The sequence below is a fragment of the Lissotriton vulgaris genome, chromosome 4_1, assembly GCF_964263255.1.
Source record: "Lissotriton vulgaris chromosome 4_1, aLisVul1.2, whole genome shotgun sequence".
Lineage (NCBI taxonomy): Eukaryota > Metazoa > Chordata > Amphibia > Caudata > Salamandridae > Lissotriton > Lissotriton vulgaris.
The window spans coordinates 441369081-441390173 of record NC_141691.1 but is presented as its reverse complement, the minus strand read 5'-3'; positions in this window follow the sequence as shown (position 1 = coordinate 441390173).

Genomic DNA, 21093 nt, shown 5'->3' with positions numbered 1-21093 from the left:
CACAACTGGCCACTGACGGGTTCTGGCGCTTGGCGCAATAACACAACAATTGAGGTGAGAGGTCCACCATGAAGGACGACAAGCTGTGGGTCATCACATAGGAGAAGTGTGGCTCACGGTGTAGAGCAGGCAGACCCGGAAGCTGAGGTCAGACCCGGGACCAGGGTTCAATTCCCGACGCAGCAGGGTCTTGAGCTCAAATGTCCACGGACTCGATAATTCTCGCTTCGGTGCCTGCTCTAATCATGGGTTCTCACTCTGCAACTCTGGGCATTAAGCTTGCTTAATCTCCACAACGCCCCCCCTGCGGTGGGATGCCTGGCTTTCACCTTGGGGATGCCCTGTAGGGGCTATCTCACAGGGAAAAAAGCCAGGACGGGTTCCCAAGGCAAGCGCCGGGAAACCTCCGGGTAGCTCGATAAATGCAATAATAATAATAATAATAATAATAGGCCCCTGTCTCATTGGAGGATACATGGGTGGGGCGGATCGGGAGATCGGAGGACTCCTTGGAGGAGTGCTCGCATGAGACAAGGTGGCAGACCATGACTGCACCCCGTTTGGAGGTCGAGGTGTAGTTTGCTCCCCTTCACGATCCCTATGAGCATAGCGACTGAACCTAAGATGGCCGCCAGACTCGGAGCAGGTGCCATTTAATCATCTGCCTCTCCTGCCGGCTACTCCCTGTGTGCAGCACCTAACCCAGAGATACTGAAGTACAGATAGTTTGCCCCTGGAACCCCAAGCTGTTACCTGGGGTGGGTTTGCCAACAGATAAAGGTGCACACTGAGGGGGCTAGGGGCCCCAACCACCACAGGGATCGCTGCCTGCACTAGTTACTGCTTTGACTGTCACCAGTATCATCGAGTTCGGGCACATCACCTATCTGGTTTCAAAGCATGTAATGTGGGGCTCTCTCTAGCCTCACCAGCAGTGCACCCGGACTGGCCATTTGGGCTGGGTGATACCCGGCGCCCACAGTCTCTTGGAGCCCAGGGATCGCGGAGGGGCCTATCATGTGGGGATTTGCTGTATAACCCATAGCAGTTTACTTTGAGATCGTCGCTCCGTGAGGCCCACCTCTGAGAGGACACTGGTCAGACGCAGCTGCCGAGCCCCCCATGGTATACAAGTGTGAAACACAGTACAGCAAAATCCTGCAGCTCAAGTCTTCCAGTGCCATAACAGTGGAGGGCAGGCTGGGTCAGCATCTATGCCGCTCAATAAGACAGTGTCCAAAGCGTCAAATAAAGTCTCAAGCTTTTTTCCACCAGCAGAAAAACACCGATCTTTGGATCGTGACCAGGGAGCGGCCGCCATGGCCCTCACCAAGGATGATGTTATGTCTTCCCTGTGGGATTTTAAGGCGGAACTGCGGAGAGAGGTGAGCCAGGATATGCAAACTTCAATCGACCAACTAAAGTCTGACCTCAACACATGGTTGACTAACCTCCAACATGATATGGACTGAGTGGGCACTAGGGTGGTGGATCCAGAAGTGCAAACCCAGGAAGTGGACAAACGCACATCGGACATGCACAACAACGAGCTCAACCTCCAAGGCCAGCTCCGTCAAAACCAGTTAAAAGTAACAGACTTAGAAAACAGAGCACAACAGGAGAACCTACAGATGCAAGATTTAGAGGAAGAGGCAGAAGGGCCAGACCTTGAGGCTTTCCTGGGGGGTCTTTTTGCAGAGATAATCAGCCCACAGACAATCAAGATCAAGCTCGAGAGAGAGAGTGCACCGAGTTGTGGGCCCATCGACTGGAGGACGTCAGTGGCCAACAGATGTCCTTGCAAAAATTCCATTCCTACAGACGGAGGAGGCGATACTGCTGTTTCCTTCCATTGGCATTCCAGCACCATTTACCAAGTTCTGGCACCCACGTCAACAGCAACAATTCTGGCCCATCACCTCCAAACTACGCAATGACAAAATTAGATATCAATGGACCTACCCATTTGGCTTGAGCTTTGAGTACCATAACAAGCAGCGGCATGTGGTAGATCTAAGGGAGGGGCTAGATCTGCTAGGTCTCTCTGGAGAGGACTCTGAACGCCCGCAGAGCATAGCACAAGAGACACAGAGCACCAGCTCCCCCACATCGCAGTGGGCCGAAGGCTCTTGAGGGAACCACAAATGATGCAGACAGACAACGCAAGCCTTGCTCGCCCATTATCCAGATTGCCGGCCACTGGGGGTGGACTTGGCTCAGACAAAGGGGATCTCTAGATTGGGTGTGCCTGTGGGTCCCCAGGGGGGTGCGGTGGTCCACTCCACACCACCCCTGCGGACAATAATACTGCTAGCTGGAATATCAGGACCTTGCTGATTAGAGATGGAGACACACTGCAGGTCTATGGACAAGAGCAAGGCCAATTGTTGCCTATTGTTGCAGTAGGGTGCAACCTATATTATACCGCGACAGCAAGCCTGCTGTAAAGACATACACGCTCGATCTCCTTTAGCCTGTAATGGGGACTCGGACATATAGTCTTGGTGGTTCCGCCAGACTAAGTGGGTAGGGTGACCCAAACTCTTTAGAACATCCGGAGGAGCGAGCCGGGACCTTGGTCACATCATCCCTCCATCAAGTTAACATGGGTTCCTCAGCCCACAGTTGGAACATTACCACCAACTCAACGCTTGATGATGTTACTTATGTTATGTTTTTAGGTTTATTCACCTATGTTTTTGGGATGGGATACGAGGGACGTTTGGTGGTGGCATTTTTTACTCAATCGACGCGAGGGCGTTATGGCAGATGCTTCTATACTGCAGCAGATGTATGGAGGTAATCTTCCCACATTGTCTGTTACGAAAGCATGAGGGAGTGGTTCTAGGCGAGGGAGGGGTGGGCTCCATTGGGGTAGATGGTAATTACTATAGCCTTATGGAACGTTAGAGGCCTCAACTCCCTCAGAAGAAGCAAAAGGTTTGGAAGTACCTCACAGATCACCACTTCGATATAGTGGCACTCCAAAAGACACACCTCCATAAAGCTGGCAAATTGAGGCTTACGCACAAAATATACCTCCTTATTTATAAATCGTCAGCACATACCAAGCACCGGGAATGGCACTATTATTTCACGCTTCGATGAAATTCCAACCGCTAGACATCCAGTCAGCCAAGGAGGGAAGGATGGTCGGATGGTCCTGGCTAAAGCCACACTGAGGGGCACACTATGCACCTTAATAGTAGCGTATGCGCCAAACGAGGGCAAAACGAGCTTTCTCAATACCCTACTTGATAAAATAGAGCACTTTGAAGAAGGGCCAACAATTTTAATGGGGGATTTTAATCTTGCTTGGCAACCCGATTTAGACAGCACTCACTCACACAGAGCTGAAACTGGCTCCTTCCCTGTAGAAATCAAGCAAAGAATGCATGACTTTGGTCTGTGGGATGATTGGCGTACACTATTTCCCCAAACTAGAGACTAAACATTTTACTCGCATGTACACCACACCTACACATGCTTAGACTATATTTTTATTAACCAAAGATTGGTGGGCAAGCTTAGAGAGGCCAAGATCTTCCCCCTTACCATTCTGGATCATTGTCCGCTATCGATCTGCTTACAGTGGGGATCTGCCCCAACTACGTCCCCCAAATGGTACTTCCCGATCTCTCTTACACGAGATAGTGTACTGCATACTGAACTAAAGGGCACAATCACAGAGTACTTTAAGGTGAACAGGCCTGAAGATATCTCCCCGGGTAACACTTGGGACGCCTTTAATGTGGTTATTCGAGGGAAGTGCATAGAACTTAACTCCACTCTGAATAAACAACGGGCGCGGAAAAGGGAAGGACTAGAGAAGGAGTTAGAACAGGAGAAGCAGGCACACAAGAATAATCCCACCATGGTGACTCTGCGCTCCCTCACAGCACTGCCTGGTAAGCTAAAGGCAATGTATAACTAAAGGCAGACTACACGCTCTTAAAATGACGCCATGTCTCTTACACTCAAGGGAACAAAATCGGCAAACACATAGGGCCAGATGTAGGTAATTTCGATTTACCGAATGGAAAATACCGACTCATACCGAATCGGTATTCCCCAGTCGGAAAATGGTATGTAGGAAAAAAATCGGCAAAAGTTCCCGACTCGGTATGACTCCAAATCGTAATTTACCAAATCGTAATTGACCGAGTCGGTAACATCCGATTCGGTGAAACGCAGGCAAACCCATGGGCCACATTGCCCATAGGATTCAATGGGAATTACCGAATCGGAAAAATCCGACTCGGATTACACCGACTCGGATTTTACCGATTCGGTAAATACCGATTTGGGAGTTTGAAAGATGCCATGTGAGCCTGTCAACCAATCAGGGAGAGCCAATACCCCCACAGCCAAGGCCCTGTGAATCCAACCAATGAGAGAGAGGCACCACACCCCAGTACCTGGGAGTGGCCACACCCATGCAGGTGGAAACCAACTGTACAAACAAATCTGCAGAGGAGAGAGGAGCACAGCATTCACAGGCCAGCAGACTGAGAGAATGGAGGCACAGGAAGAACAGAAGGATGCTGCTGAGAGGAAAAGAAAGCAGAAGTTCAGCCAAGAGGAACTACAGGTGACTGTGGATGAGATTGTCACCCACTACAGCCAGATATTTGGGAGGCAGTCTCTGCATGTTGCAGAGACTGTGAAGCGTAACATATGGCTATCAATCCAGGGCAAAGTGAATGACATAGTAGTCACCCACCGGGACATTGAGGACATCAAGAAACGGTGGTATGACCTGCGTATAGTCACCAAGAAGAAGATAGCAGGACAGAAAAAGTATGCTGGTCTGACAGGAGGTAATTACAAAAAACAATTTGATGGACGGAATGTAGATCAATGTCTTGCATTCACCCCAGTACAAGGATCTGGGCCTAAATCCATCGTTTTTTGCACTCCACACCACCCTGGGTTAGATAATGGCTTTATGCAAATCAGCTCTGACCCTGTGCCCAATGGGAACAGTCCAGTCCGAACTACAAAAGCCATGTCCTTCCCAGAACGGAATCAAGCATCCGAGGACCGGACCCGTTTCGAGGTAACACCTCTCATCAGCCCGGCTAGCTTGACTCCAAGTGGCGTGGAGTGCCTGGGTCCCAGAGCCTCCACACCACTGGATCAATGTCACACATTCCCCCAGTCAAAAGATCTGGGCCCAAATCCATCGTTTTTTTGCACTCCACACCACCCTGGGTTAGACAATGGTGATATGCAAATCAGCTCTGACCCTGTTGCCCCCCAGTACAAGGATCTGGGCCTAAATCCGTCGTTTTTTTGCACTCCACACCACCCTGGGTTAGACACTGGCTATATGCAAATCAGCTCTGACCCTGTGCCTCATGGGAACAGTCCAGTCCGAACTACTAAGCCATGTCTTTCCCAGACCGGAATCAAGCATCCAAGGACCGGTTTCTGGCTATCAGCCTTCATCAGCCTGGATAGCTTGACTCCAGTGGTGTGGAGAGCCTGGGACTCACGTCTGAGTATACCCAGCACACTCCGGGTGAAAATTGCAAAAAACACAGTTGATGGACAGAATGTAGAACAATGTCATACATTCACCCCAGTACAAGGATCTGGGCCTAAATCCATCGTTTTTTTGCACTCCACACCACCCTGGGTTAGACACTGGCTATATGCAAATCAGCTCTGACCCTGTGCCTCATGGGAACAGTCCAGTCCGAACTACCAAGCCATGTCTTTCCCAGACCGCAATCAAGCATCCCAGGACCGGTTTCTGGCTATCAGCCTTCATCAGCCTGGAGAGCTTGACTCCAGTGGTTTGGAGAGCCTGGGACTCACGTCTGAGTATACCCACCACACTCGGGGTGAAAATTGCAAAAAACACAGTTGATGGACAGAATGTAGAACAATGTCATACATTCACCCCAGTACAAGGATCTGGGCCTAAATCCATCGTTTTTTTGCACTCCACACCACCCTGGGTTAGACACTGGCTATATGCAAATCAGCTCTGACCCTGTGCCTCATGGGAACAGTCCAGTCCGAACTACCAAGCCATGTCTTTTCCAGACCGGAATCAAGCATCCAAGGACCGGTTTCATGCTATCAGCCTTCATCAGCCTGGATAGCTTGACTCCAGTGGTGTGGAGAGCCTGGGACTCACGTCTGAGTATACCCAGCACGCTCGGGGTGAAAATTGCAAAAAACACAGTTGATGGACAGAATGTAGAACAATGTCATACATTCACCCCAGTACAAGGATCTAGGCCTAAATCCATCTTTTTTTGCACTCCACACCACCCTGGGTTAGACACTGGCTATATGCAAATCAGCTCTGACCCTGTGCCTCATGGGAACAGTCCAGTCCGAACTACCAAGCCATGTCTTTCCCAGACCGGAATCAAGCATCCAAGGACCGGTTTCTGGCTATCAGCCTTCATCAGCCTGGATAGCTTGACTCCAGTGGTGTGGAGAGCCTGGGACTCACGTCTGAGTATACCCACCACACTCAGGGTGAAAATTGCAAAAAACACAGTTGATGGACAGAATGTAGAACAATGTCATACATTCACCCCAGTACAAGGATCTGGGCCTAAATCCATCGTTTTCTTTCTTTTTTTTTTTTTTTTAAAGTGCAGCCATGTTGACTGGAGGGTTGCATTTTGGGAGCCTTTTTATAGCATCCACATGGTTACCACCACCTTTCAGTCCATGTTAAAATCCGACTCAGAAATACCGAATTTGGATGAATTCGGTATTTTTTCCCTTTCCTACATCTCGATGGCCATGTTCTCCGATTCCTTGTTTCCCGATTCGGTGTATACCGAGTCGGTATTTATCCGATCGGGGAATTCCGAATCGGTAAACATCGAATCGGTTAATTCCGAGTCTGATTTTTTCCGATTGATATTTACCGATTCGGTTTATTTTTGGCAACTACATCTCATTCTCGCAATACCGCTCGGTAACGGCCGATTTTACCGATTTTGGGCCGTTACTGACCGGCATTGGCCGACCTACATCTGGCCCTTAGTGAGGCAACTAAGAGAGAAATGAGAGAGGTAATACATTGGGGGCATGCGAGATGGCAATAAGTGTCTAGTTCACTCATATAGGGAAAAGGAGGACTGATTTGGGTCATTTTATAAGACACTCTACACTGAGGAACCCAAAGAACTGGACCTGCAGGTTAGCTAAGTTCGGGCCCTGCGGTTCCCCTGTATCTCACAAGCCAGGAATGATAAACCTACAGCCCCTATCACTATGGAAGAGGTGGGTGCGACCATCACAGCTCTTAAACTACACTAGGGCCCAGGGCTGGATGGCCTCACAGCCCACTTTCATAAAAATTTTGCCCCTGAACTCATCCCTCACCTCACGCACCTTTTTAACCAAATGGCAGACACAGGTGAATGGACCCCCTCAATGGCTAAAGTGGTGGTCACGGTCATTCCTAAGCCCGGGAAAAATTTACAACTCTGTGCTTCTTACTGTTCAATAGCGCTCTTAAATTTAGATGCAAAGATGTACTCTACTATCCTTGCTAACCGGATGTAGGAGTTGATGCCAGATCTGATTCACCCCGATCAGTCTGGCTTTATCAAGAGGGGGCAGACACACAATAATATTAGACGTCCAATACATCTAATTGAGAAAGCCAACAAACGGGAGATACCAGCCGCCTTGATGGGGCTTGATGCCGAGAAGACAATTGATTGGGTGGATTGGTCATTCCTGTTTCACGTCCTTACGGCTTTCGGCCTCGCAGACAAATTCATCTGCATGATTAAGGCCAACTACTCACCGCCCCGCTCCCAGGTCCAGGTCAATGGAGTGCTATCGACCCCATTCTCCCTTAAGAGAAGCACCGGACAGTGATGCCCTTTGTCACCCCTGCTATTTGCGCTGAGTATTGAACCGTTCTCAATGTCCATCTGAAATAACTTGCCAATTCAGGGCATACCCTTTGGAGGGGCTGGTCACAAAATTTTGCTCTTTGCGAACGATATGCTCCGGACACTTGCAGACCCGTCACACTCAATTCCTGCACTGCAACTGGAACTAGCCAAATTCTAAATCGTAGCCAGCTTCAAGGTCAATTTCGACTTAATTTTGTACTTAATCTTACACTACCGGATGCTGAGGGGCCTGTTATCCAATCCCAATCACCTTTGCAGTGGTCTAGCCGCTCCCTCCAATACCTGGGATTCAACTGACACCTCGAGTAGAAGGGATCTCTAAAGCCAATTTTCCAACTGCGCTCCTCCAAATACAGAATGACCTTAAGCGGTGGAAAACCCCCATTCATTGCCTGGCGTGGCTGCATACACGGTGTCAAATGACACTGCTGCCTGAATTGTTGTATCTTTTTCAGGCACTACCTATAGACTTAGACTCGGCCTTTCTGCCTAAAATCAAAACTATGCTCACAAAGTTCTTTTGGCAGGGAGGGCGAGCCCGATTATCCTTCTCAATTCTGTGGCACCCTAGAACGAAAGGGAGGGGTGGGGCTGCCAGATATAGATATATATTAAAAAGTGGTGCAATAGCGGATTGTTACAGAGTGGTTTAAACAGGAATCAGGGAAGCATTGGCTTCATATGGACAGGGAGTAGCAGGGAGGATGGTGTGGGATCTGATTTGGAATCCCAAAAAAGAGTGGCCAGCAAATGTGTACACTGTACTGAAGGTGTGGGACTCCATTTCAGGATATGAGGCTTGGACCACATTCCCCTCCCCATACACCCGATCCACTTTAACCCAGCCTTTCCTCCAGCCCTACATGAAGACCCATTCGACGCCTGGAGAGAAAGAGGCTCCATTATGCTCGATCACTTCTTCCATAATTACAACATCCTAACCTTTGATAATTGCTGACGGGAATTCCACTTACGACCAGAAGAACACTTTCACTACTTTCAACTGCGACACTGGGCACTCACCTCTTACATATGGGATAATGCCACCAGGGAGAAAACTTGGTTTGAGCAGTATGTGAGAACAGTGGGTTCAATGAAAGGGGTGATCTCTTTCCTAAACAATTATCTACTTTCCATCACACATGCGACTGAACCAAGATGCATGGCTATGTGGGAGGGCTTGCTGCAGCGAGACATACACAAGGAATGGACGGCACTCTGGTCTGATGTATTGAAATTCAATCACACTCTAGAGCTCAGGTAAGTACATTTAAAAACTCTAATGGACTGGTACCTTCACCCTGCCAAAATCAAACAAATCTTCCCGAACACGTCCGATAGATGTTGGTGGTGGTGTGGGCTTCTGGGTGATTTCCAACATATCTGGTGGAATTGCCCCACCATAGGCCCCTTCTGGGAGGAAATCTTAGCACAACTCAAAACTATGTTGCGATATCCTATACACCCCCACCATGGAGGGAATCCTCCTAGGTATTCGAGATCCCTCACTCAAACACCATACCAGGGCCGACAAAGCCATCATGTTGACGTATATAGGCACAGCAAAACTAACAATCGCAGCTGCATGGAAGAGGAAGGCAGCTCCTACCCTCTCAATATGGCACGCGTGACTCTGGAAACTCCTCTGCATAGAAAGAATGGCAGACATATTGTGCGATGACTATAAAAGCTTTGAATATAAGTGAGGTCCTTACATGGGGCCTACTGCTGGTGGTGTGCTTCCTTCTCTTAGGGACAGGCATCTCTTCCAGTTCTAACATCCTACGCGTCTGCCCAGCTATGTACCCAGCCTTCATCAGTAGAGTCACCACCACACAGCTTATTAGTGGGAGAGGGGAGGGCTTAGGGTGGTATTGGGTTAATTGTTTTGACTTTTTTCATTTTTTCTCTTTGGAGTACCTACCCGGTTGGAAGGGTGGAGCGTAACTTGTCACGATTTTATGGGCGGTGAAATCACATAGTGGAGGAAAGGACATATTAAGCATTTGAACTGTCTAAAACTATATTGGTCACTACAGATTGTCTCCCTTCCACAGATTGGCACTGCAGTGTCGAAGATGTGATCCTCGGCTTTCACGTGACATGTTGTATTGTACTTTATGCCTCTGATGCTCCTAAAGCAAATACTGTTTACTTAACAAAATGCCAATAAACATACTTTTTACAAAAATAATTTAAAAGGCACTCACCTGCTGCGTCTTCCGCTGCAGGTAAGTGGCTTTTTGATTATTTTTAATATCTTTGGGAGGGTGAAGGGGCTGGCTAACTATGCTCCACTACGGAGTCGTAGTTTTGCCTGAACTATGGGCCCGATTAACAGAATGAACTTACTACTTTTGGCATTCACAGAATGCACTTACTACTTTTGGTATTCACAGAATGAACTTACTCATTTCGGTATTCACAGAAGTTAGGACTACTAACTTTAGGACTCCTAAATGCCTTCTGTGAATACCGAAAGTCTTAAAATTAGGATTTTTCTCTATTTAGTAGTAGTAAAGTTAGGACTCCTAACTTTAGGACGCCTAAATGCCTTCTGTGAATACCGAAAGTCTTAAAATTAGGATTTTTCTCTATTTAGTAGTAGTAAAGTTAGGACTCCTAACTTTAGGATGCCTAAATGCCTTCTGTGAATACCGAAAGTCTTAAAATTAGGATTTTTCTCTATTTAGTAGTAGTAAAGTTAGGACTACTAACTTTACTACTACTAAATTGAGAAAAATCGTAATTTTAAGACTTTCGGTATTCACAGAAGGCATTTGTACATCCTAAAGTTAGTAGTCCAAACTTTACTACTACTAAATTGAGAAAAATCCTAATTTTAAGACTTTCGGTATTCACAGAAGGCATTTAGGCGTCCTAAAGTTAGTAGTCCTAACTTTACTACTACTAAATAGAGAAAAATCCTAATTTTAAGACTTTCGGTATTCACAGAAGGCATTTAGGAGTCTTAAAGTTAGTAGTCCTAACTTCTGTGAATACCGAAATGAGTAAGTTCATTCTGTGAATACCAAAAGTAGTAAGTGCATTCTGTGAATGCCAAAAGTAGTAAGTTCATTCTGTGAATCGGGCCCTATGTGTTTGGAGCAGAATGCGGAGTAGGCATAACTACGCTAACTCTGGGAGCAAAGCGTAGTTACCCACTCGTGGTTAGTGTTTACACATTAATCTTGATTACAGTGTAAAATTACAATGTTACAGGAAATTCATCTTACTGCCAACGATATTAATTCTCTCAAAAAACACTGGGTGGGTCATGTTTTCAATTCTCCTGCCAAAAGGAGAAAAAATGGACCAGTGAAAATATTTCATAAATCTTTATCCCTGTCGATCGAAACGGAGGAGAAAGATGCTGAAGGTAGATGGCTTCTCATTCATCTTATTGTTAATGGCTCCCCCATGTCACTTCTCAATATTTACGGCCCTACAGGTCTAGATGTTCAGTTTTGCCATTCTAAGTCATATATCCTACACTCCTGTTATAACTCAAATCACCTGGTTGGTGGTGACTTTAATCAGATCATGGACCCCTTCACAGATAGAAAATCTTTCTCTCTGTATATCCCTAATAAAATGCAAAAAACCTTTAAACACTATTCGGTCTAGGGGTTTGGTGGATACTTGGAGGATCTGTAATCCTGATAGTCTTGAATTCACCTTTTACTCCCCAACACACAACTCCAGATCTAGAATTGATTACATTTTTCTGACTCCTCAACTACTTACCAATTTAATTCACGCTGAAATTGGATCTAAACTTGTGTCTGATCACGCTCCTGTCGTTATTGATTGAGATCTTCCATCCAAACCCTCTAAATCTCTTAGGTGGCATTTAAATAACGTTTTACTCAAGGACCCCACTTTTGTGGATCACTTTAAACCATTTATACTGGAGTTTGTTCACACCAATGCCACTTTAGACATGCCTCTTCATGTTGTTTGGGACGCATTCAAGGCGAAAGCCAGAGGCTTTATTATTGATTATGTAGCCGTCAAAAGGAAAACATTCCTTTAGCAGTCATCAGCTCTATTATCATATCAAACAACTTGAACATGCTTATTACAATACTAATAATGATGATACCCTAAACCAACTAATTTGCGCTAAATTAATTTTAAACAAGAAATCAACTGAGGAGGACTCTGGGGCATTACTAAAGATCAACTCTAAATTCAATGACAGTCACAACAGAGATGGTAAATTGCTTGTGAACTATTTGAAAGTTTAATCACAAAAATCCAGAATAATTAATATCATGGAAGACATGGGCAGTAACCATCTTAAATATGAAGAAATATTACACTGTTTTATGGATTTTTATAAAACTTTATATAACCCCAAATCTTCCCCTTCGGACTCTGCTCTAGATTCATTATTTGATTCTCTTCCTCCCCCCCTTATTTTTCATTCCTTGACAAAGATTTACCTATTTCTGACATTAAGATTGCTTTGGCTCATTTACCTAAAGACAAAGCTCCTGCCCTGTTGGCTTTACAAACAAATGTTATTCTTGTTTCTCACAAATTCTTCTTCCTCATCTCCTTTCATTTTTTCATTTTTTCAATCTTCACAAGGAATCTTGCGGTACTTTTTGAGAAGCACTGATTTCTCGCATTCCAAAAAAGGGTACATACCCCTCCTCTTATGCAAATTACCATCCTGTATCTTTAATAAACTTGGAATGCAGGATTTTTGCTGATGTGTTGGCTGTCCGCCTTAATCAAGTGATCTAGTGGGCATTGAGCAATTCAGGTTTGTTAAGAGTGAAACACTAGTGGACAATTCTAGAACTTTTTTAGAATAGAATACATCTTGTTTCCAAGAGCTCTACTTCACTTGCAGCTATCTCACTTCATGCTGAAAAAGCCTTTGACCGCCTACATTCGCTTTTCACAATGTGAGCCCTTAAATGGCATGGTTTCAGTCATGTCATTATATTTCCTATAAATGTACTTTATTCTTCCTAAACTACTTCAGTTTTTGTTAACAGATCTCAATCTTCTTACTTTACCCCTCAAAGGGGCACTCGCTTGTCAGGGCTCTTTCCACTCTACTGTTTATTCTATCTCTTGAACTTTTTCTTCACACCGTACGAGATTCTCCCTTATTGCGGGGATTTTATCACAAAACCTCTGAAATCAAGTTCACAGATTATCCTGATGACATTCTGCTATATGTTTCTGATCCCCAAGTTTCACTGCCTGTTTTTAACGATCTTTTACTCTCCTATTATTCCCTATTGGGTTATAAGTTAAACTTTACAAAGTCAGAAGTTCAGACAAGTGTTTTAAATGGAACTCCAGTCATATTACTTGCCTGGGTGTTAACTACTCCTCCTCAATTGCTAAAACTGTTCAACACAATTTAGATGATGTCTTATTAAACATGATTCAAGCGTTAGAGAAAAGGTCACCTTTATACCTTAACTTGGTAGGGCAGGATGGAGACACCATTACGATGATGATGCTTCCTGTTATCAACTTTTATTTGTCAATGTTTCCGGTGAAGATTCCATTAAAATTCTTTAAATCTCTTAATAGTAGTTTTTATGGAATAAAATAAAGGCCTGTATATCCCTGTTTTCATTATCCGCGCCTAAGAATAAGGGTGGTGTCAATTTTCCAAACTTTAGACAGTGTAATTCTTCTTCTTTGATTTGCCAAATATTACTCCATCTTAACGGTCTGGCGATATTAAGAGGACTCTTTGATTCAACCCTTTTCTTTTTCATCATTGGCTAATTTCCCACACCCTCCTCATTCCTTTAAATCTCCCATCATTTCACAATCCATTTCGACTATTTATCCGGCCCTCACCAAAGCTCTCTCACCTTTGGAGATGTTTCTTGACTCTTCTATTTGGCACAAAAGATCCATTAAACTCTCTGATCATACCACTTGTTGGAAAGATTGGGTCATTAAGGGGATAGTCCAATTGAAACATTTGTTTCATTGAATGCACCCTCTCTCCTCCAGTGAGCTCCAGTCGAAATACGGATTGTCTGCCACTTACCTCCTTAATTACGATTTTTTGAAATCGATCCTCACTGAACAAGTTTCCCTTCTTTCTAGTTCTTTTTCTCCTTTATGTGATCCCTTAATAGAGCTGCTGCCTATCTCTTCTTCCCTTCAGGAATCCTACATTAATAAATATCTTCACTATTCCCTCCCTTATCGCCCTAAGAGTAAGGTTGAACTTTTATTGGCGTCGGATTTGCAACAAACTTTCTCCATATACACTTGGAATTGTATTTGGTCTCGACTACAACGCACATCATGTAATTCCAGCACGACTCAGACTCTATATTACTTTTAAAATAGGTTGTATTTAGCTCCAGCATCTAACTCTAAATACTTACATGGCCCACCGCTTGCTCAACTAATCCAGGCACATACCTACATTCCTATTTTCTATGTCCATACATTTACTCTTTCTGGGTAAAAACTTGTAAAACTATTTCCTCTATATGTTCTATTAGTTTTCCATTTGAAATCAAGTCTATATACCTAGGAAGTATTTCTCCAGTTCAGTTTGGTGTTCGTAAACTGGGATTATTTGTGGATTTGTTATTTGCCATTGCTTTTCAAGTTATTATATTGAACTGGAAAGATGCCACTAAGGCCACTTTTAACTGTTGGTGGAACCTTCTCTATAACCATCATAGGTTGGACAGTGCATTTGTCACCTCATCCAACCAACGTCTCAGAAAAGAAGCCTTTTGGTCCCCACTTACCAATTATTTATTCTCTTGTTTGATACCCTTCAGGACAGTACTCCTGTTTTTCAACCACCATGAGCTTTTCAGTTTCATTTCTCTTAAATTGTACATATCAGGTTATTTCATAGTTATCATTGTGGTGTCTGTACCTTTATTTGATAATATCGGAATTCAATATTGATTATCATTGTTTTAGCGCTGAACATTTTATCTTGTTTTCTTTCTTCTTTCTCTTTTTTTCATATATAAAACAAAAATGCTGTTTCATTGAGGTACCTTTTTGAATATTTATACTTTTTAACTGTTACCTAACAATACTACCTTATCATTGCATACTGGTTTTTCTTTTTCATCTCTTACTTTGTGCATTATGTTTTACTGTTCATTTCTAACTATGTCATAAGTGTACCCTTGTTCTTCTTATACTTCAATAAAGCTCTCTTAAACTAAAAGAAACAGTGTTAGATATGACGCAATTGTCCCCTATACCCACAAGGTCATTGGTAACTAGGAGTGGCCTTTCAGCTGGCTTCCCAATAAACATCACCTCAGCCTAATTATGAAAATGCTTAGCCCTCAATTGGAACACAAGCTTGTAAAACAAATCATTTACCCAGTTGCTTCTGGCATAGATCCAAAAGGTGGCACTAGTTCAAATGCAATGGTCTATCGACTATGTCTCCCAAGATGACTTCTATGCAGTACATTGTCATGTAGATAGGTTTTGCCTTCATACTGTGTTATGTTAGCATGAGCTTATTAGAAGTTTAAACGCCATTTTCCTTTTCGGCAGCCTCTACACACGACACAATTTGTTATTAAAGCTTTTTGCCTAGTAGAATATTTTGCTTCACACGAGAATAATATGTTTGCTTATAATATCAGCCTTGCTTGGTAAGCTATGTCTGAACAGTGAGTGCAGAGGCCTTGTAGGTTATTTCAACACAGTGCTTGTTGTTAGGTTTGATCAATGCACGGTCTAGACATAATACATATGCAACTGTGGCTAACTCTGGATTTTAGACGCGATTATTAATGCACTGCACAGAGCATGAATATACACACTTGATGAATATTCGCATGCAGAGACTTGGTGCCGAAGATGATGTTTTCCCTTTCTGCTAAGCCCAGAGGTATGGGCCCGTCCTTCTAAATCCAAAGAGACCTTCTGTAGATATAACATAATATACTAGCAAGGGAGGGTAAACTGAGGTTCTATTTAGACCTTTTCCCTTTAGCTTTTTAACATGCTTTCACCCTTTGTATTTTATGGAATAGTAACTATGCTGCTAACCTTGGTCCTTATAATATGTTTGCTTGTATTGGCTAAGATACTGCACTTAAGAACCCTGCATTAGAAATAAATATTTCAAACTTGCACGCGTCATCATTTACTCCTCGTTCTGGACTGATATGTTAGTATAACGAAAGAGTGTTCATGTGTTCCACGTTACCTGAGGTGTTCTAAGACCATGTTCTGGGTTGTCTGACCATTGGGGGTGTGTAAAAACAAATGAGACACTGATTGCTAGTCTGGTAGGGGATTTTGGATACTAAGGTGAGTTTTGGCACACCCTAATTCACTGAGGTTCCAAGTCTCCATGCACAGTTCTGTGTAGGAGCAGGATCCCTGCGACAACATATCATAGATTTAGTTGTGCTATCATTACTGGATAATTTACACAGATTAGTAGACAACAGATCATTCTATCATATCATGTTGTAAAGCAGACTGGTGGACATTTTCAGATTAGCCTACACGTTAAAATGATCCCTTTAAAGGAGGTTCCTAATACAATGCCTTTCAATCCTTCTCAGTTTACTAAAATTCGCTGAGGATCAATGTCCCCTGTTTCTCCTTTTCATTCATGCATGTGACAGCTAGCCAAACTTTTTCACTCAGTCGGAGTAACATTTGCACTGTACATAAAAGTCATTTATCAGGTTCTTGGTTTTCTAAACAATGACTGTAGAAAAGGGGAGGCTGCAGAGAATACAAGTGTACACATCCACATGAAAGACCAACAAAATAGGGACCCCTTATCATTAGTGTCCCCAGGGATTTGTCAAATAACATAAATCCTTTGGTCAGGATGTGTATAGGTTCTAAAATCACACAGGGCCACATATACTTCACCCACAAAAAAGTGTGAAGGATAGAGAGAGTACCTCACGGTAGAACCACCCGAGGGGGTTCCCGGTTAATGATTACCGGTATACCCACTTCTCATCATTGGCCACTCTCTCTATGTTAAAAGACAAAAGTGCACTAAGAGAAGATAATAGTGCGGACGTGAGAATAGTGATGTGAAAAACACAAATAGTGACAAACGTATCACCACTGACACACACTTATATTGTACAGAGAAAAGATGTAAAGACCCCTAACCAAGCACACAAAAAAAATTATAAATGTGTGGTAGGGTTTTGCTTGCTTTACCGTTTTATTCGGATGCAGCAGAACCCCACTTCTTAAAAATTGTTAAATATATACCATAACACTTTATGTTCTCAAGCCTAGCTTGAGAACATAAAGTGTTATGGTGGGTGAGGTATATGTGGCCCTGTGTGATTTTAGAACCTATAAACATCCTGACCAAAGGATTTATGTTATTTGACAAATCCCTGGGGACACTAATGATAAGGGGTCCCTATTTTGTGGATGTGCTCCAATTGTTTGAATTTCTGTGTGAGTGGGGGGCCGCCTTACCTACTCCTTCCCCCTCTACCCCTAGAGATTGTCCTGCAGAGAATACAAACCATGGTTATTTTTAAATCTTGATTCACAGTAGTGGGAAATTGGGTTACTGTTTGATGGGGTGAAACCCTGCTCAAGCAGGAACCACAATTTGTGTCAGGGTGAAGTCACTAGCAAACCCCAAATTAATGGGTGTCAGACTTGGCATCTTTGTTGTGGTTTCCCCTGACTTTTTGCTTTTACCTGCTGCATTTGTGATGCTGCGCTGGATCTTCGTTTTTGCTGGCTTAGATGCTCTTGGCTTTTTGCCACTGCTGGTCAGTGTGAAAGGGCAAGTGCCCCCTGTCTAAATTTTTATTACAATTGGTTCTCCCTGATTGACTAGTAAGTCCCTTATGAAGTGCACAGAGTGTGCCAGGGCCTGTAAATCAAATGCTACTAGTGGGCTGTTGGCACTGATTTTCACTATTGAGAGGTTAGCTGTCCCATAGTATAGAATAGGAGATACTTTATAACATCTCACAAATATAAGTTTCCATTGGGACAAGATTGAGAAATCAAGTTTAGGCTCTCTGAACTCAGAATTTAATAACACATCTTTTAGTAAAGATACTTTTTAAATTGGGTGTTTGAAAAATGCTACTTTTCGAAAGTACTACACAAACGCATGATGGACAGAATGCTGAATAAATCATACATTTACCCCCAGTCAAAGATGTGGGTTAAATCCATTCTTCTTTTGCTCACCATGCCACCCCAGTTTAGACCCAGCCATATGCAAATCAGTCTTGACCCTGTGCCTTATGGTAACAGTCCAGGCTGAACTGCCAAGCCAGGTCTCCCTGGACCGGAAACAAGCATCCTGAGACTGGTTTCTCTGAATTACCCTTCATCAGCCAGACTAGCTTGAATCCAGTGGCACAGTAGGCAAATGTTTATTTTGGATATGTCACCCTAAGTGGGAAGGGTATGCCCAGACATGGGTCCGTGCTCATTACACCACTGGATTCAAGCTAGCCTGACTGATGAAGGGTGATACCCTAAAACCGGTCCCAGGATGCTGATTTCTGTCCAGGGAGAACCTGGCTTGGCATTTCGAGCTGGACTGAATAGGAATGTTGCCAAGGAGAAGAGCTGGAGAACTGTGAGGAGGAGTACTGCCCCTTTTATGTGTGCTGTGTCGAGTAGGAATGGAAAATGGAACTTTGCTATGAACCTGATTGAAGAAGAATCTGCAAGGGCCTGTGTGTGCCCTGTAAGTGCAGGCCTCCTGTTCTGAGGTTTCAGGGACACAAAGTCATCACCCGAAGCTCCCCTGAACTCTATTGCTGAGACATCTGAACTTACAGGAGGTGCCTATTCCAGTTTTAGTCCTCTGGAGTTTGTTCCTGGTGTTGGGAGCTTGAAGCAACTTAAGAGAAGTAAGAAAAGCTTTCTCCGACACCACTGTGATGCCACTGTGATGCTGCGGCCTGCACTGAGGCCAGGGACGAAGTGAACAAAGTCCGGCCTGCATTGCAGCACAGAGACACTTCGACGCCCTCTGTCGCATGCAGCATTTCCCAACGCCATCGCTTGCATCAACTCTGTCACTACCAGTGCCTGCAACCTGTTATTGTGGTGCCGATAATCACTGAGGCTGATTTCACGAACTCGCCTACTTTGAATTGCCACTGGAACTGACGCCTCACCGCCGACACAACCGTCTTCCCCTGTACAGGACTCGACACGCCACCTCCTTGTAGACATGACGCTGAGTCTCCCACGTGGCAGCCTCAGAACATATGCCTTACCTCCACGACACTGTGCATCATCATAGACTTTGTTTCCAAGGTCCTGTTTGTTTGGGGGTCCATGTGACTCCATGCCCGATTCTGTGCTCCTTTCAGTCGGTGACTTACTTTCGATGAATTGCTGTCACGAACTTGCAGTAGCTTCAGGTGGAGGTATTTGTTTTCTACAAGTTTTATTTTTGCAATAACTGTTCTAAAGTCCACTCTTATTACCTGTATGTTAGATTTTTGTTGTTTGGTCTTGTTGAGTTTGGATAAAGATACATTTTTTTCTAAACTGGTGTGGTGTTAGTTTGTGGTGTTATCACTGTATTACTGTGTGTTTTGAGTACAAATACTTTACACATTGCATTTGGGATAAGCATATCTGCTCGTGTCAAGCTACCAAGTTGGCGAGCAGGGGTTATATAAAGAGTGTATCCCCCTTACCCTGACTAAAAACAAGGGTACCTATTTGAAGAAAGGGACCTTTCTCTGCCAACTAGAGAACTCTATTTCTACAGACCAGTGCTTAACCCTCTGGTAGTTTGGAACAAAAGCAGTCAGGCTTAACTTAGAAACAATGTGTAAAGTATTTGTGCAGTACTTCAACCTGTAGTAAAGTCAAAACATAGCACAGGAAAAATCCCACACCAATTTAGAAAAATAGAACAAAAAAGGGTTTCAGTCCAGAACGACAAAAATTCAGTTATTAAGTCTGGAGGTAGCAATTTTAAAGTTTAAGTAAAATCAGTGTTCCCAAGCTCAGGCTGACCAAGATGTATTGTGGAGCTGGTACATTGCCTAAGTTTGGCCAGCTGAAAATTACCTTAACTCCTGTTTGTGGAGCGTTGCAACATCCCGGGTCGAGGATGCATCAAACAGCAGTAGCTCCTAGGAAATGTGAGATGTGAGGTGGATTCTGGCATTGTGGAAGTGCTGCACAGCTGAGGTTGTGAGGAGCTCTGGGGCCATGAAGCAAAGTCCTGTGCCAAGGATGCTTTGTGCAGTGGTGGTTCTGTGGGCCTGTGGGGCTGTGATGCAAAATACTACATCATCAATGGTTTGCATTGCAGCGGTACGAAGGAGTAACAGAGTCCTGCATTGAGGAAGCATTGCACAGCAGTGGTTCTGATGTAGTGCTGCGAGGTGATGCACTAAGCTGCCTCTGTTCAGCACACAGTTGGGCTGGCAGAGCACCTTCAGACCTACTTTCAAGGGTCCAGGCCTGGGTGGCACTACTTGTGGGGCAAGACTCACAGCAGAGACAGAGTCCAGATGCTGGGTTCAAGGTGGTTTGAGATTTTTCTGTTTCTGAGACTCTGATCAGGAGACGCTCTGGTGCTCCTGGGTTCAAGATGCAGGTCCAGTCCTTTTCACTTAGGAAGCAGGGCAGCAGGCTTGCAGAGAAGCAGGGCCTGAGGATCGAATATTTATACCTGGTGCCTGTTTGAAGTAAGAGAGGGTTCTGGGGATTTCCACCCTGAGAGGTGTTTCAAGTTTCCCGACCTGGCACCAGCTTGGCTGGAGACACAAAAGACTTGTGTCAAACCCTTTGTGAGGGTGCTGAGGCAAAGGTTTTGTGATGGGCAAGTCTGGTAGGTGACAGCTCTGCCCCCATCAAGTCGTAGATGACCTATCCTGCCAACACCTATTCCCTTTTTGTCCTGCTGTCTGAGAGTAATACACAAATACCAGCTGCACCTAGTCATGTGGCCTAGGATACAGGTTGCAGGCACCATATGGTTAGGACAGAAAAATTGCAACTTTCGAAAGCAGTGTTTTAAAAATTGTTATTTAAAATCCAACTTTACCATTACACAGGTTTTAAATTTAAATTCTTTAGAAACCAAACTCGATATTCCTATCTCTTCCCAATTAAAAAATATAAATCATTAACCCTTTCGATGCTGATGACGAGCTCAGCTCGTCATCACCAAAAGGTGTCGTGTGCTGATGACGAGCTGAGCTCGTCATGG